The following is a 13,910-nucleotide window of genomic DNA, read 5'->3' as shown; positions in this document are numbered from 1 at the left end:
TTCATTTCTGATTTTAGTTATTTGCATGTTCTTTTTTGTCAGTCTAGCTAAAGATTTGTTGATTTTTTTCTTTTCAAAGAAACAACTTTTGGTTTCATTGATTTTTCTTTTTCTAGTCTCTATCTCCACTCTGATCTGTTTTATTTCCTTCCTTTTGCTAGTTTTGGGTTTAGTATCTAGTTTTTCTTGGAGTGCCTGGGTGGCTCAGTCGGTTGAGCAACCAACTCTTGGTATCGGCTCAGGTCGTGATCGTGGGGTCATGAGATTGACCCCGGTGTTGGGTTTCACACTGAGAGTGGAGCCTGCTTGGGATTCTCTTTCTCCCTTTCTGTCTGCCCTTCTGTTCACACGCACACTCTCTTGCCCTTTCTCTCAAAATATATAAATAAACGTTAAAAAAATAGTTTCTAGTTTTTCTCATTTTGTAAAGTATAAACTTAGGGTATTATTTTGAGATCTTTTTTAATGTAACCGTTTTCAACTATAAATTTCCCTCTGATTACTGCTTTCATTGCATCCTGTTTTGAAATGTATCATCATTTTCATTCATTTCTAACGTATATTCTAATTTCCCTTTTGATTTCTTCTTTGATCCATTGGTTGTTTAAGAGCGTGTTGTTTAAGTTACACATTTGTGAATTTTCCAGTTTTCCTTCTGTTATTGATTTCTAACTTCATCCCATAATGGTTGGAGAAGATACTTTGTGTGGTACCTATCTGTTAAAATCTATTGAGATTTGTTTTGTGGCCTAATTATATGGCCTGTCCAGGAGAATGTCCCATGCTACATTAAAAGAATGTGTATTCTGCTGTTGTTGGGTGGAGTGTTCTATATATATCTGTTAGGTTTAGTTGGTTTATCATGATGTTCAGGTGCTCTGTTTCCTAACTTATCTTCTATCTGGTTGTCCTGTTCATTATTGAAAGTAGGGTATTGAAGTTTCCAACTATTTTTTTTAATTAAAAAAATTTTTCTTTAATGTTTATTATTTTTGAGAGAGAGAGAGAGGGAGAGACAGAGCGTGGTGGGGGGGGGGAGGGGAAGAGAGAGAGAGAGGAGACACAGAATCTGAAGCAGGCTCCAGGCTCTGAGCTGTCAGCACAGAGCCCAATGCTGGGCTGGAACCCACCAGCTGTGAGATCATGACCCGAGCTGAAGTTGGACGCTTAACCGACTGAGCCACCCAGGTGCCCCTAAATTTTTTTTTATGTTTATTTATTTTTGAGAGAGAGAGAGAGAGAGAGAGAGACACAAAGCATGAGCAGGGCAGGGGCAGCGAGAGAGGGAGACACAGATTCTGAAGCAGGCTCCAGAGCCTGATGTGGGGCTTCAGCCCACAAACTGCGAGATCGTGACCTGAGCTGAAGTTGGATGCTTAATTGACTGAGCCACCGAGGCGCCCCAAAGTTTCCAACTATTATTGTAGAATTGTTTATTCTCCCTTTTAATTCTGGTCATTTTTGCCTCATATATTTTGAGGATCTCTTACTAGGTATGTTGATGTTTATAATTTTTAGATAATCTTGCTTTATTGAAACTTATATTAATAAATAATGCTCTGGGGCACCTGAGTGGCTTCGTTGGTTGAGTGTTCCCTTTGGCTCAGGTCATGATCTCGTGGTTCATGAGTTCAAGACTTACATTGCTTGTTTGCTGCTGTCAGTACACAGCCCACTTGGGATCCTGTCTCCACTCTGTGCCCCTCCCCCACTTGAGCTCAGGCACATGCACTCTAAATGATTAAATAAATAAATAAATAAAATCCTTCTTTGTCTCTTGTAACCTTTTTTTGGATTTACAGTCTGGTTTGTATGATGTTAGTATAACCACCCCAGCTCTCTTTTGGTTACTATTTGCATGGAAATTTTTTTTTTTTTTTTTTTTTTTTAAGTAAGCTCTAGGCCCAATGTGAGACTCAAACTCATGATCAAAAGTCACATGTTCTACTGACTAAGCCAGCCAGGCACCCCTGGAATATCTTTTTAATAATTCTTTCACTTTTAACCTGTTTATATCTTTGGAACTAAAGTGAGTCTTTTCTAGGCTACAGGTGGTTGTATCTGTTTTTAAAATCCATTCTGTTCAACTCTTTGAGGAGTTTATACCATTTACATTTTTTTAAGTTTACTTATTTATTCATTTTGAAAGAGAAGAGAGAGCATGAGAGAGGGAAAGGGAGAATCCCAAGCAGGCTCTGAACTTACAGCACGGAGCCCAACACAAGGCTCTGTCTCACTAACTATGAGATTATGACCTGAGTTGAAAGCAAGAGTCAGATGCTTAACCAACTGAGCTACCACCGAGGTGCCCTACATCATTTACATTTACAGTAATTACTGCTAAGGACGGATTTATTTCTGCCATTTGGCTATTTGTTTTCTATAGGCCTTTGTGCCCTTCTTTTATTACTGCCTTTTTCCTGTATTTATTTGAGTTTTTGCAGTTAAAAGTTTTAATTCATCTCTTTCCTTTTGTGTATATGCTATAGATGTTTTCTTTGTGGTTGTCATAGGAATTACATTTAACAGCAGTTATAACAATCTAATTGAATTGATACCAACTTCAATAGCACACAAAACCTCTCCAATATAACTCTGCCCTCTCTTTCTATTATTGATGTTACAGAATATATCTTTATATACTGTGTGCCCAATAACATAGGTTAATATTTTAATACATTGTTTTTTAAATCCTATAGAAAATGAAAAGGTGGAGTTACAAATTGTAATTACAACAATACTTAGTTTTATAATCCCTCACGCACTTATCTTTACTAGAGATCTTTATTTTTTCATATAGCTTCAAATTACTCTTGATCATCCTTTCATTTCAGCCTGAAGTATTACCTCATTTCAACCTAAAGGATTGCTGTTAATGCTTCTTGATGGGCAGGTTTACTGGTAAACTCCCTTAGCTTTTTTAAAATCAGAGATTATTTTAATTTCTTTTTCTTTTTTTTTTTGAAGTTTATTTTTGAGAGAGACAGAGACCGCGTGAGTGGGGGAAGGGCAGAGAGAGAGAGAGAGAGAGAGCAAGCATTCCAAGCAGGCTCCACGCGACCAGCACAGAGCCAGACGCAGGGCTCGAATTCACAAAACTGAGATCACCACCCGAGCTGAAACCAAGAGTTGGACACTGAACTGACTGAGCCACCCAGGCACCCCACTTTTTCATTTTTGAAGGACAGTTTTGCCAGATAGAGAATTCTTTATCAACAGTTGTTTTCTTTCAGCATGTTGAATATCATTAACCCAACTGCTTTCTGGCCTCCAAGGTTAAAGATGAGAAATTGGTTGATAATCTTATTGAGGATCCCTTATATGTAATGAACCACTTCTCTCTTGCTGCTTTCAAGAGTCTCTCTTTTCTTGGGCTTTCTACAGTTTGATTATTCTTTCTACCCTTTCTCTCTTCCCCTGGGACTCCCACAGTGGTATGTTGTTTCTCTTGATAGTGTCCCACAGATCCCTTAGGCTCTATTCACTGTTCACATTTCTGTTTTTGTTTTTTTTTTCTTTTCTTTTTGTTTCTCAGATGGAGTAGGAAGCACAGGAAATCCATTTCTCTACTAGACAACAATTGCACTGGCAGAAACTGTCCGAAATAACTATTTTGGAACTCTGGAGTCCACTTGAATTCTTGCATCTTCCAAGGGAAAGTTTGGTTGGTAAATTGAGGTTAATTTCAGTCAATGTCAGACTTTAGTGTAATAGCACCTCCCTGTTTCCTACCCTTCAACCCTGTGGCAGGCAGCCATGTTCACATTCCTGGTGTGGCTTGCTGGAGCCGTGGTGGGAAATAAGAATCTTGTTCGCCAAATACCGGAGTTCTGTGTTTTGATTGCTGATCACTCCTTTTGAGTTCTGACATTCAGGCACAGAATAGCTGCCAATGTTTCAACCCTCATTGGCTGAAGCTGGCTCTATGGGATTTGAAGGAACAGCTCCTGTTTTGTTTGTTTGTTTGATTTTTTTCCCTTCAACTACACTTCGGAGCCAGACATTTAAAGATTAGGACATTCAAAAGCAATCACTTACATAGGGAAAATTAGAAAGCCACCATATATAACCAGGAAAAGATGCAGATTCAGAAAAGAACTGAGAAGACCTTAATCTTTCACCTTAGGCTGATCCTGATCCCTGGCACAGAGACATCCTTCAACAATAAAACACAAAAACAGCAATCCCTGGGAAAGGGGAAGAATCTGATTTCCACAGTTACCACATTATAAGATTCAAATGTCCATTTTTCAGCAAAAAAAATAAAAAGTCATACAAATAGGGAAGTATGGTCCATTCAGAGAAACAAAATAAATGAACAGAAACCATCCCTGAGAAAGATTGGACCTATGTCTTACTAGACAAAGACTTTAAATAGTCTTGAAGTTGCTCACTGAGTTAAAAGAAAACATGAATGAAGTCAGAAAAACTATGAAAAATGGGAATAGCATTAAAGATACAGAAATTATGAAAGGAACCAAAATGAAATTCTGAAGTTAAAAAGTACAATAGTAGAAATGAAAAATTCATTAAAAGGTTTCAAAATCAGGTTTGAGCAGGCAGAAGAAAGAATCAGCAAACATGAATCTACTTCTGTTTTTTTTTTTTAATTTTATTTTTTTTAACGTTTATTTATTTTTGAGACAGAGAGAGACAGAGCATGAACAGGGGAGGGGCAGAGAGAGAGGGACACACAGAATTGGAAGCAGTCTCCAAGCTCTGAGCCATCAGCCCAGAGCCTGATGCGGGGCTCGAACTCCCAGACCGCGAGATCATGACCTAAGCTGAAGTCGGACGCTTAACCGACTGAACCACCCAGGCGCCCCGAAGCTACTTCTGTTTAAAACACCACTTTAGCCCTCTTCCCACACCCCACGCCAATCCCATCCCCTTTCTTCATCATTCAAGCCTTTATTTTTTTTTTTAATGTTTATTCATTTTGAAAGCACGTGCATGAGCGGGAGAGGAGCAGAGAGAGGGAGAGAGAGAATCTGAAGCATGCTCCTTGCTGTCAGTGCAGAGCCTGAGGTAGGGTTGGATCTCACAAACCATGAGATCGTGACCTGAGCCAAAACCAAGAGTCCAAGAGTCAGATGCTTAACTGACTGAGCCACCCAGGTGCCCCTCAAGCCTTTCTGATCTTAGGCAGCCTCCAAACTGTCCCATTTACCCCATTTTGCCTTTTCTACTCCTACCAGAATGATCTTTCAGAAAATCCAAATCTGATATTTGGCACTGTCCTTGAAAACCTCTAAGGCCACACATGTGTATAGATTGAATTTCCTTTTTTCAGTTTTAGCATTCACAGACTTTCCCATTCTGGCTCCAATGAACTACATTAATCCATTTGAGCCTTGAAGTATAATTTCCAGTTTCCAGGAAATAACAGGTCTAGAGGAACAAACGCAATGATCTTTGTGGAAACAACCATTCAGATCTAGAGGGTGGGAAATTTTGCACTTAAAGTGGCCTGATTCTTGAGTAAGCCAGTATCTTAATATTTTTCTTAAGTGCTTGAGTAAAAAATACTTGAGGGATAGAACAACCAGATGCAGTATGTGGCCCTGGATTGGATACTGATTTGGGAAAACTAGCTTAAAAAAATATATTTCAGGGTCACCTGGGTGGCTCAGTTGGTTAAGCATCTGGCTTTGGCTCAGGTTATGATCTCACAGTTTGTGGGTTCGAGCCCCATGTCAGGCTCTGTGCTGTCAGCTCAGAGCCTGGAGATTGCTTTGGATTCTGTGTCTCCCTCTCTCTCTGCCTCTCCACCATTCTTGCTCTGTGTCTCTGTCTTTCAAAAATAAATAAACGTTAAAAATTTTTTAAAAAAAAATAAAAAATATATTTCAGTCAACAGAATATTTGATTATAATAGATAATAGATGAGAGGAAAACTTATGGAAATGATATTACTGATTTGGGAAAGCCAACTGTAAAAATATCTTTAAGTTGATAAAAAATCAAATGTGATCTAGGAATTAGATGAGAGGAAAATTTACTGAAATGGTAAGATGGATATTGTTAATTGAATAAAGCAGATTGCTGAACTGTGATCTCATTTTTTCAAAAACAGTATGTTGGCATCAAAGGACATGCATTACAGTATTAACATTGGTGGGAATGTTATGTTTTATTTTTTATTGTAGTTTGTCTCTATTTTCTATTTTACTCCAAGGCACACTGTACTGAACCTACAATAAAATTTTAATTAAAAATTTTGTTAAGATTTACATATATGGTGTATACATATGAATCAGAGTACATGAAGGCATTGCCACCGAAATATTAAAAGTGTGTCAGGATTTCAGGGGATTTCCAAACACTACATCTATTATTTGATACTACTTTAAAATGGGTGTGTATTATTATATAACTGTATAAGGAGAAAAGGAACAAAGCTATTTTCCCGTGGGACTGCAGCCAAGTCTATTGTAATAGACAAGTCACAAAGAGGAAGGACTACGACAGAGCACGTTTTTGCTTTTTCTCTGGTTGATTTGGGTACATTATCCACAGGAAAACATTACATGACTCATTCACCAGGAAAAGAGCCTAGGAAAAGAGCATTTGAATAAAGTAAGGGGAAGAGTGAAGGATAGGCTGTAGAATTAGTTTGTAAACTATCATGATTTAAGTAACACCTTTAGGAGCCACTGTTTTTGTTACCAACTACATTGTAAATTCATTCAGGACAGAGGCTTTAAATCTCATTCTGTTCCTTTTGCTTTATATATCACTTTTGAATTTTTATTTTTTAAGATTTTATTTTTAAGTATCTTCTACACCCAACGTGGGGTTTGAACTCATAACCCTGAGATTAAGGGTCGCATAGTCTACGGGCTGAACCAGCCAGGCTTCCCACTTTTGAGTAATTTTAAAATAAAATCCTAGCCCCATCTTTGAGTCTAATACTCTAAAACAATCTTATTTATTGTCGACCTCTTCCCTGTGTCTCAAGTACCTCAAGGCAGCAGTGTTGTAGCCAGTAGCCCTTGGACTTGAGTAAAAAATTTTGCCTTTTAGACTCAAGTATTATTACTCAGGCTGGACTCCTTTATAAAATGAGAAAAATCGTAACATTCTCGTGGGTTTGTGGTAAAGTCAAATGAGATAACCATAAAAAGACCTATCCATATCTCGCACATTGCGCGCCTTCAATAAAGGCCAGGTGAGGTCAGTCAAGTAACACTGTCAAGGACTGCTTTTGAAATAGTACATGAACGTGAAAGGTGAGCAGGGGATTCCTTGCTCTTTGCGGGTGGTACCCCCTTTTGCCTAAAAGGCAAAAGCACTGCAACAGGTGCTACCTAGCCTGATTCCCCTGCCATGCTTCCAGTCCTTGAGGTAGTTCACATAGTCACATAGCCACTGCCAGTCCAAGCCCAGACACATCACAGCGCTAAGTTCAGCTTCAATATTACTGACAGCGCAGGCGCAGACTCCCAAAACAGAGTAAAAGCCCAGGTGGGGCTTCGAGGAAAGGAAGTACGCCCTCGCCGCCTGTAGTTGGGCCAATGGGGCTACTCTGTTTAACCGCGGGCCTATGAAACGGGGCAGGAGGCGGGGCGGAGGACGGAAGAAGCTGTTCTCACGTGAGTAGGGGGTGGGGAGGGAGGGGGCAGGGCGGCTAGGGAGGCCCAGGCGGCGGAGCCTCCGGGACGGCGAACGGCGGGCGGCGGAGGAGGAGACAGCGGGTCGGGTAGGGCCGCGTTTCCCCTCCTCGTCCTCGCACCCTCCTATCCACCAAGCCCCGGGGGATTCTCTGACAGCCCCTGCGGAGAGCCAAGCTGTGTTCTCATCCCGCGGGGCTGGGCTGGGCAGATTGCGCTCACCTCCCTCGACGAGCCGGGTTCTGAGGGTGCCGTGATTGGGGGGAGGGGGAGCTGTGGCGGAGGGGAGAGGGCGCATGCGCAGGCGAGAACGCTCCCGCAGCCCCTGTCCAAACCGGTTCCCCCTGTCTGGGTGGGTGTCTTGTCTGCCGAGTCCTGCGCTTGCGGCGGTTCTTCTGACCCCCGGGCAAAGCTGGATTGTCTCTTGACTTGAATGTTTTGGGCCAGGTCCTGTTTGGGAATCTGACTACTCCCTACGCCTCAGTTTCTCCTCAGTACCAGCTGGGCCTGTATTTGTGACTTCGGCTGGTTTGGGCCTCAGGCTAGCTTCCTGGGCTGTGCCGAATCTGAAAGACTTGCTTTCTTTTAGCGTTGGCCTGCCAACTCGTGCTGGTCTCGTTTTACCCACTTGCAGTTAAAGTGTCTCACTCTCCCCATGTACTTTAAGTATCTGTTCTCAATACCTCATTGCTGTGTCTTTGATTCTTAGCAACCTTCAGGGTTTTAGAGGGTGAACCAGAGGAGAACCCTAGACTTCCAAGTATTCGCTGTCCATTGCCTCGTAGTACTTTGGTCCCTACTCTTTTGGCATTCCGACTGTTATCGTTTGCACCTGTTTTTACGGCATCTCCGTACTGAGGGTTACTGGGGGATTCCTTTATCATAGAAGCAAGAGTCTTAAGAGACTGTTCAAAGTGCCATGCTACTAGTGCTCCGTTAGTTTGAAATCATGTTCCGACTTGAGTTTGCGATCTTGTGGCTTTTGTCGTTTTTATTAGGAAAAAAAAAAAAACTGTCAGGGACAAGATTTCACCATTCATTTGATATTTTCATTCAAATAAACACCTGTGTTCACTTACATGTGACCGGAATAGTGGAGTATGAGTTTGTTTCCAGCTGCTTTATTTAAAAAGAGGAAAACAATGGAGGATGAATTGCACTGTTTGTCACAAACTGATGTTTGAAAAGTTGAAAAACTTAGATACCAAGGAAGTACACATTGAACTTTTTAAATGAAGGACCTGTTGGCTTTAATTCTAGTGTGTATAGGGTGCTATTTTAACATATACTGAAGGCTTTTAGGTGGAGTTTCCTTTAAAAAACTGAAAATATGGGAAAGAGTTCTTTATTATTTTCTTTTATAGACCTTAGATTGCATTAATAAGATTTGAATCCATGATTGATTTGTATTTACTGGTAACATTTAAAATTCACATGGAACTTAAATACAAATTAAATTCGTAATTAAAACTAAACTGCTGTGTTGCGGCACACTTCCTTTTCACTGTTGCAGTTTTATAACTCAGCATACTGTTGATTAACTTATGTCATTGGTGTTAAGTTATATATTTGGATAGTTAACCTACCAACTATATGCTTATTGGTCTCATTGGCATAATGTTGTGGGTTTTTTTAATGTTTTTTATTTTGAGAGAGAGAGAAAGAGTGTGCACGTATGTGCTAGCAGGGGAGAGGCAGAGAGAGAGGGAGAAAGAATCCTAAGCAGGCTCTTCACTGTCAGCACAGAGCCCTATATGGGGCTCTATCCCATGAACTCTGAGATCATGACCTGAGCCAAAATCGAGTCAGACGCTTAGCCAACTGAGCCATCCAGGCACCCTGCATAGTGTTTTATTAGCAGGTCACACATGCTTACTCTGGGTTAAGTGGTTGTTTAGTGGGATACTGTAAAAGTGAAGACACCTGTTTCCTATCTTTTATTTAAAAAACAATTTTTTTAAACGTTTATTTTTTTTTTTTTATTTTTTTTTAAAAATTTTTTTTTTTCAACGTTTTTTTTTTATTTATTTTTGGGACAGAGAGAGACAGAACATGAACGGGGGAGGGGCAGAGAGAGAGGGAGACACAGAATCAGAAACAGGCTCCAGGCTCCGAGCCATCAGCCCAGAGCCTGACGCGGGGCTCGAACTCACGGACCGCGAGATCGTGACCTGGCTGAAGTCGGACGCTTAACCGACTGCGCCACCCAGGCGCCCCTTTAAACGTTTATTTTTGAAAGAGCGCAAGCGAGGAAGGGCACAGAGAGAGGGAGGCACGGAATCCAAAGCAGGCTCCAGGCACTGAGCTGTCAGCACAGAGCCCTACGCGGGGATGGAACCCCTATCTTTCATATTGCATATTGAAAGATGTGTATTTTGCACATTATGTACATGAAGAAACCTCATTTCCACAAATATATCTCAACTTTACAGCCCAGATTCTTTAAAGAAGTAATTTTCTTTTATTGAGTGTATTTCCAGTTAAACTTCACGGCCCAAACTCTTTTAAAGAAGTCATTGTTGGGGCAGCGCCTGGGTGGCTTAGTCAGTTAAGCGTCTGACTTTGGCTCAGATCATGATCTCATGATTCGTTGGTTCGAGCCCCGCATCAGACTCTGTGCTGACAGCTCAGAGCCTGGAACCTGCTTCAGATTCTGTGTCTCCTTCTCTCTCTGCCCCTCCCCTGCTCACTCGCGTGCACGCTCTCTCTCTCCCTCTCTCTCACTCAAAAATAAATATTACAATTTTTTTAAAAAAAGTCATTGTCTGTTATTGAGCATGCTTCCAGCTAATACGTAGCCTACTTTGAAGGTCTCATCATTTCCCAGTGATTGTTTTCACAAGTGACCTTTGAGTACAGACCTCAGAAAATCATTTGTTTAAATCAGCACTACTGTTGACTGTCTTTTGGACACTAGTGTGCTATAGTTCATATACATGCCTGTAATATCTTTGTAGTTTTCAGTATAATTAGGTATGATTATACTTCTCAAGCATATGGAATAAATGAACTTTTAAATAATCTTTCACAGAGATAAAACTCAAATATCAAAGAATTGCTAATTTAACCAACATGCATAAAGCAGAGTTTGGCATGATATTTGGGTGCTTTGTATGCAACTGCCTTGTTTTATTGGTTTTCTATAGATTTAGATTCCAAAGAAAGAAAATCCAAGGCCAAGGACTCAACATCCCTGGGTATCAATGAAAAAACAGTACATCAATTAAACAGCTTTCTTTTTTGCATAAATTGGTTACCTGGTCCATCCCTAATCCCTCACCTCCTATTCTGTGTTGTTCTGAGAGATCTTGATTCTTTAGAAAACTTTTAAGTCAAAACACTACTGGATAGATATTTAAACTTATAACCACTTTTGTTGACCCTAACAGCCTTGTTTCTCTTCCTGTACAGACTGGCCAATATGGCAGTTTGCAAATCATGACCACTTTAGTTTATAGAATTTAGCCTGGAAGTTTCTCCCTTTCCAAAGTAACCCTAATCTTTGAAGTAATCAATGAGACTCTTTTGAAGATTGTTCTTTCCAGCATAGTAGAGTTTTATCAGGCCTGACCTTCCCCCCCAGATCCCCTTTTCTGTGGATCACCAAATAGTAAAAATAAAGCCCTTATTTTTAAGTTTATACCTGACCTTAAAGTCTGTTTGACCTTGGCTCTAAAGTAGGAAGTGTATCTTCTTAATTGTATGGCTGTGCTGCCAGATTTGGAGGTCCATATCTCTCAAGAGTTCATGCATGGTTGTTACATATCTCTAGTTAAGGTTGCATTCACTTTTATATTATAAATCAGTGCTTCTTGGGATCTATTAATCTTTTTGGGAATAAATTCTTCTCCATACTAAAGTCTGTCATTTACTTAGGTACGTTAGCAAATTAGTGTCTATGATAACTTTAACAACAATGTTATTAACTGTAAAGTTTTAATTTGACTTATTAAAATTTATTTTTCTATTCCCTTATTTGTACATTTTGGTAATTATAACCAACAACCTTTGGTTATAATCTTATTTCCCTTTTTTAGAAGAAGGCCTTTGTATCAGAAAAAGGAACTGATTGGCAAACTCTTCCTTTGGGAATATATTTTAAATATCAAGGGTATTAAGAGACAGCATGCAAGGCTAAATTGGATTAAATGTTGGGCATTTGTATAATACTGGGAAGAGCCACAAGTTAATCATTTTAATATTTTTAGTATAGAGGTAATAAACTCTTTTATACCCTTGAAGTATGCTGATAAACGGATTTTGGCAATGTAAAAGTAGGAACATGTCATGTAAATCTCTTTTGCTGTGACACACGATTTTCTATAAATAGACCTCTGATATATCTGCAGGAGAGAAATGGTTATATCCTTGTTGTAGCTACCTGTTGAATTCTTTGTGAATTGAAGAAAAATCAGAAATCTGTCTAACCGCAAAACCTAATATTTCTTTTAGAAAAATTGTTTCCTAGCAAGAACAAATTTTATTTTTAATTATTTTTTGCTGTTGGTTATGAGAAACAATCTTTTCAGATTTAAAAACACCTGTGGAAAATTTGTGAATTTTTTGATACCTATTTTTTATTAACATAAATTAGATACCAAAATAAGAAGGTATTCTTAAGACTTATTTGTGAAATTTTAAATCTTACACAGTGCCGATTCTGATGCTATGAATGAAGGTTGCACTAAATGTTTATTGGTTGCTCTGTACAACACACTTGTTGAATGTCCCACCACCCTTGTATAACTATGGACCAGGGCCACCTTGTGTCAGAAGGTGCAGAAAACATGTATGTCTGTGCCAAACATTTGTGTTTTGTCTACACACATTTCCCTGAAAATCAAAAAGAAGTTACAGAAAAGAGAAACTGTATTTACTGCATTTATCTTAGGCTCTATCAATTAATTTGCTTGCTTGGCATTAAACTTACATAATTTAAGGACAATTGAATAAAATAAACATTTAAGATTTAAGTGTAGACAGGTTGCCATTCTAAATGGAATAGATCTTCACTGTGGATGAGAAGGAACTATATTGACTAATTTCCTAAAATAAGGGAAAGTCTTTGGGCAGTCCTGCATTGCTTTAAAATATTCATATTTTTAGGGGCACCTGGGTGGCTCAGGTGGTTAAGCATCCAACTCTTCATTTTGTCTCAGGTCATGATCTCACAGGTTGTGAGTTCAAGCCCCACATCAGCCTTTGTGCTGACAATGCCCAGCCTGGTTGGGAGTCTGTCTCTGTCTCTCTCTGCCCCTCCCCTGCTCTCCATCTCTCTTTCAAAATAAATAGAAATTTTAAAAATGTTCATATTTTTAGACTTATAAAACACTAATGTAAATTATATTATGCTTTAGAAATTTCCAGAGAAAGAAAAAAATGAGGAAACTTTTTTTTTTTCAGATGTGTATTAGAAAGGTCAGACATACAATCTGACTTTGTGAATGAGTAGTACGTTAGCATTAAGCTACTTTTCTTGTGTTCCCAGAGTTAGGTTTCTGTTGTGGAAATGGCATCCAAATAATTTAAATATTTAGTTCAGAGTTACTGTGTTGAAGTGGCATAAAGTCCTTTTACCTAGAGTTCTGGAAAAAATTGAAGTGCAGTCTCCTAAAATATCCACAGGAACATGGGGAAATCACCTATATGGGGTGTGTGTGTGTGTGTGTGTGTGTGTGTTTTGTTTTTGTTTTTTAATTTTTATTTATTTTTGAGGGAGGGAGAGAGACAGTGTGAGCGGTAAGGGACAGAGAGAGAGAGGGGGAGACAGAATCTGAAGCAGGCTCCAGGCTCTGCGCTGTCAGCCCAGAGCCTGACGCAGGGCTGGAACTCACCAACCGTGAGAGATCATAACCTGAGCCAAAGTCGGATGTGCCCACCCCCCCCCAGCAACATGGTTTATTTATGTATTTTTAGGTGTCAACAGTATTGCATTCAAATAATCAACTCAGTTAAATGAATTATTTTGTGTACATTTCATCTTCTTATCTCTTGTACCTTTCATTAGAGGTATCAAGATATAGGGGATTGAGTGTGAACTTGGAATCAGTAATATCCCAGATCTTGCACTTACTTAGTATATGACTGAAAGTAAGCTACTGAATACTCCAAGACTTAGTTTCTGTATTTGCAGAAATGGAACTGCTTATGCTTACATCATGGATTAGGACTGGACAACACCTGGCCTGGCTACTTTCCTGGTTACTCCCATTCATAAAAGAATAGAAAGGTTCAGTACTCTCATTTCACGTATCAGAAAACTGCAGCTACAACATTATTTGAGTCATGTCAAGGAGG

At 39.5% G+C, this 13,910-nt stretch overlaps 1 protein-coding gene across 5 annotated transcripts in view; it reads left to right on the top strand.

Moving 5' to 3' along the window:
* RABGAP1 (RAB GTPase activating protein 1) overlaps window positions 1-13,910 on the top strand; it is a 181,158-nt gene that overhangs the window by 2,636 nt on the left and 164,612 nt on the right. The window contains exon 1 of one of the 5 annotated variants that reach the window (XM_058694214.1): window positions 7,606-7,702. The exons of 2 other annotated variants lie outside the window; for them this stretch is intronic. The gene's annotated coding sequence lies outside the window, so the exon portion shown is untranslated. Of the gene's footprint in view, window positions 1-7,605; window positions 7,703-13,910 lie in introns of those variants that run through there. 2 more of the 5 variants (XM_058694216.1, XM_058694215.1) reach the window with 2 other exon arrangements.

This window comes from Neofelis nebulosa, chromosome 12, assembly GCF_028018385.1.
Source record: "Neofelis nebulosa isolate mNeoNeb1 chromosome 12, mNeoNeb1.pri, whole genome shotgun sequence".
Classification (NCBI taxonomy): domain Eukaryota; kingdom Metazoa; phylum Chordata; class Mammalia; order Carnivora; family Felidae; genus Neofelis; species Neofelis nebulosa.
The sequence above is the reverse complement of the archived record's forward strand: the minus strand, read 5'-3'. Positions and strand labels throughout refer to the sequence as shown.